Raw genomic sequence first — 5,067 nt, forward strand, 5'->3', positions numbered from 1 at the left:
TATATATATATATATATATATATATATATATATATGCAGTAACAACTCTGATCACAAATAAATCGTGCTATATATATATATATAAAACTGCTATTAATTTATATATTATATATAAATATATTCATTCATGTATAATATGTAATACATGATATACAATATATATTTTCTACTCTAGGCACAAGGCCCGAAATTTTAGGGGACGAGCCAGTCGATAAGATCGACCCCAGTACGCAACTGGTATTTTATTGACCCGTAAAGGATGAAAGGCAAAGTCAACCTCGTCAGAATTTGAACTCAGAACGTAAAGACAGACGAAATACCGCTAAGCATTTCGCTCGGTTTGTTAACATTTCTGCCAGCTGAACGCCTTATGATACGTAATATATATAATACCAAAGAGTACTACGTATGGTTGACTGCGGAAGAGTCATCGCGTCACATGCAAAGTGTATATATTTATACTGAGGAAAGTTGTCATAGGAACTTAGCTGTTTCATCTCAGTAAACAATCATGAGAATGTCCAACAATTATTCCTGAATTGAAACCGGTAACTTCAGTTTCCCAATAATATATATATATATATATATGTATAATCTTTTCTGTTGTAGGCACACGTCCTGAAATTTGGTGGGAGGGGTTAAGTCGATTACATCGAACGAAGCGTTCAAATTGTACCTTGCCGTTTTTCCCGAAAGGATTAAAGTTAAAATCCACCTTGGTGAAATTTGTGCTCAGACGTAAGGACAATTTGTGCTCAGACGAAAGGAAAACGCTAATTTGAAGACTATACATCTAATCCATCACTGGATCTGTAAAAGTCTGTAAAACTTTCCAGAAGTTTATCATCTGAATATATATGAACATGTCTAGATATGCAACTATGTACATGAGAATACATAAATAAAACGTACAAATCTGCACGTACATACATACATACATACATACGTAAAAACAAAAATACCCTGTTATTGATGTTGAAATTCCAATGAAGGAGCCTCGGATCTAGGTTAGAAACCGGTTCTTTCTCTATTGACAAGAAATCTTGGAATAAATTGAATAATGACATACATACAATCTTCTCAAAACCAGAAAGGAAAATGCTGATTCTAAGACTACATATCCAAGCCATCCCTGGAACTGTAAAATCTGTAAAACTTTGCAGAAGTTTATCATTTAAATATATATGAGCATGTCTAGACATATCTAGACAATAAATAGATTTAAAAAAACATACAAATCTGCACATATACATATATACACATACAAAAATACTCTGTTGATGTTGAAATTCCAATAAGGGAGCTTTGGATCAAGGTTAGAAACCGACTCTTTCTCTATTGGCAAGAAATCTTGAAATAAAACTGAACAATAACATGCATACACTTGCAGGCATATTTACACACATTCTTCTATACAAATATATTTTTACAACTCTATATACAGATCACAGTATGTATATCTTTATTGGTCATTCACTTATTTAACTCAATATTCTCACAATGGTAAGTGCGTTAGCGTGAATCATTAGGGATTCTTGAGGCTCTTTAATTCTGTAGCAATATTTAAGACAAATGTTTCATGTTTTGAAAACCACGTTTACTCGGTGCAAACAAACAATCTTACGAATTGAATTAAACGAATGTTAAATGAAATCTAAGAAAAGGCTTAGAGGGGCTAATTGCCAACATCGAATTCCACCATATAATAAAGCAGAATAAATTAGCTGAACTGATCATCTCGGAATTTGTAGGTTCGTTTTAATACGCATTAAACGGACTGCTTTCCCTCAATATCTTTCTATATCGCTATATCGCTTTCTTCTTTATACAAAATTGCGTACGATTTTTCAATCATGTTATATTGAATTAATGATGTTTCTACGTGATCATTAGCAATCGTATCCTCGAGGTACTTGACTTGTATTCTAGTGAGCTGATATATTTCATTTGTAAAGATGCTTATTACGTGTGTGCCTGTGTGCGTACGTGTATGCATGAATGTGTGTGTGTATAAATATATAAACACACAGACACACAGACACACACACACACACACATATATATATATATATATATATATATATATATATATATATATATATATATATATTTCGTTCGTTTATTGAGTGCACATGATCGGAAAATCCCTTTGCCTCCTTTCTTTCTACAGGTGTGGTAGCATTAAGTGTATCCAATTGCAATAGTTTGGCATGAGTCCCAGAAACTCCTTAATACAAGGCTATATTAATATATGAGCAGACTAGGCTGATGTCCGGACCCTCTCATGTCAGAGCGCCCGATGCTAGACTATGTATGTATTTGCTTGGTGTCAATAGATAAATCATATATTGCAGTGAAAACGATCCTGCATATGTGTATATGTGTGAGAGTGTGAGTGTGTATGTGTGTGTGTGTATGAGTGTAGTGTAGGCGCATGGGTCAGTGGTTAGGGTATTCGCCTTACGGACGAAAGGTCGCGTGTTCGATTCCTGGCGGCGCGTTATGTCCTTTCAGCATGACTCTCTATTTCACCTTGTTTCAGTCCACTCAGATCGCAAAAATAAGTTGCACCTGAATTTCAAAGGGCCAGCGTGTCATATTCTTTGTCACGGTGAATCTACTTGAGGACTTCGTTACGGCAACACGTGTCAGTAGCTTCGATGTGATACTGTTTCGTTGACTGGATCAACTGGAACCCATGTTGTCGTAACTGACGGGGTTTCAGTTTGTTGGTGTATATATGTATGTATGTATACATGTATGAACTACTACGTATGTGTATGTGTGTGTACTAGTGTGTCTGTGTGTCTGTGATTGCCACCCACTACCTCATGATAACTGGTGTTGGTTTCTTAACGTCTCATTAATGCTAGCGGTTCGGCAAAAACAATAATCGACTGAGGTCGATTCACTCGACTAAAATCACTCAAGGCGTTGCCCTAGTATGGCCGTAGTCTAATGACTGAAGTAAGTAAAAGATGCAAGTTAATATCTATAGTTACAGGCTTTGATGTTATGATTTCAAACCCTGCCGTTGTCAGCTTCAAATTTCATCCTAGCGGCGTCGATAAAATTAAAGTAATGGTCAAGTAGTGGCGATCAATATAATATTCTTATAAAACGTTGTAAACATAAATGGAAATGTAAGAGATGAAGATACACAACTTGGCTAACGAGGGAGTGTGAGAGAAAGAAGGAAAGTGAGAGAGGAGGAAGACAGAGAGATTTCTATTAAGAAAACGCTGAGAAAGAAGAGAGTTGGTTGTGTTGGGCGCTAACGAATCAAGTAGAAGATTGGAAAGAAATGGTAGAAATAGGAGAGAAAGGGGAAGTGGTAAAGAGAAGTGAGAAAGGTGAGAGAATGAAAGTAAGGAAAGTGTTATTCGATTCTTTGGTAATATTCTCAGTGCAATCCATTCAGCTCTTGTTTTATTCCTTTTATCTGAGACCAATTTTGAAGAACGAAGAAGTCCTCCCTAAACAGCATAAAACAAAGGAAGAACATAATGGCTTGCTTGGAACAGAAGAACGCGAGACCGCAATCATGAAACAGTTTAAATATAGTGAAACCATGAATGCTGTACGCTTGCATTGTAAAGTCAATCTGCAAGTTTCGTAGATTGACATAAATTGAAGAATTCTAAAGACGACGGAATTCATCGCTTCCGAAACATCGCACTACAAGAACTATTAACTTAAAAGCATCCACAAGAGTTTTACGCGCACTTTGAATTTACAATCTCAAAACTAAACTTCATTCGTCACAAAATCATTCATTGTTTGTCATTCTTTCTCCCTCCTTGCACAATTTCTTTTTCTCTCCCTCTCTGAAGAGGTACCTCAGAAATTTTCCAACAAACGCAAGCATCATTGTCGTCTCTCATCTAAAAACGTCAAAATATTCTTTTGTCTGAAAGATGACGACTATCTACCATCAGGTATGTCTTGGTCGAGTGCTAAAATTCCCTTTGTATTGCTATAGTTATTTCTTTCGTCGGTTTCTTCATTTTATCTCGCTTGCGTACATGATTTTTTTAAAGAAGATATAATCTGGCTACACATGTGGAACACGGAACACGGATCACTATCTATGTTGTTTTAGTTTTTACAGTCGTTTCTTAGGCCTATTTTTATTACGAAATTTTAATATAAGTTTTTCTAATAACATCAGCAAATATATGTTGAAGGTTTCTAAATCTATTATTATAATCTGTAGTAATAAAAAAGAAATGGATTTATCATCTGTCATGCACATACGTACACACACACACACTCAGATATACGCTCGCTCGTTACTGAAATGTAGTTTGTTCTTTTGATCTCTACAAACATAGCGTTCTGTCTGACAGTACAATTATCTCTGTCCCTATGTGCGTGTGTGTGTCTGTCTGTACATATATATGTTGGTATATATGTCTATATATGTATGAATGTATTTATGTATATATATATGTAAGTATATATATATATATATGTATATATATATATATATACTTATATATATATATATATATATATATATATATATATATACATATATTACACACACACAGATATTTATATAGTTTGGTATTTATATCATGTTATGTACAAAAATTTAATATAAAACTGAAAGATTACTCAGTACTTTTTAGTAGAGTACATGGTTATTAATTTTTACAAGACATGCGCTGACAATAGAATCGAAGTTTCTACCTACACCAGGAACAATCATACACATAGGCGCGCGCGCATACACACACACGAATACATACATAATACATACATACACACATACATATATACATACATATATATATAGATATATATATATATACATATATATATAGATATATATATATACATACATATATACATATATATATATATATCACATACATATAAGAGGGATGACCACTAAGTGGACAGCCATTATGCTAGATGTAGTCCCCATATGGTCTGACCACTAAGAAAAGATTGTTCTGAATCTTCAGATTTTCAATATGCTAGGCCACTGGTTTTAAATTGATATTAATCAAATCATTATTCAATTTTTCACTTTTATTATTTAAATTTATACACACGCCC

This window comes from Octopus bimaculoides, chromosome 8, assembly GCF_001194135.2.
Source record: "Octopus bimaculoides isolate UCB-OBI-ISO-001 chromosome 8, ASM119413v2, whole genome shotgun sequence".
In the NCBI taxonomy this organism is placed as follows: domain Eukaryota; kingdom Metazoa; phylum Mollusca; class Cephalopoda; order Octopoda; family Octopodidae; genus Octopus; species Octopus bimaculoides.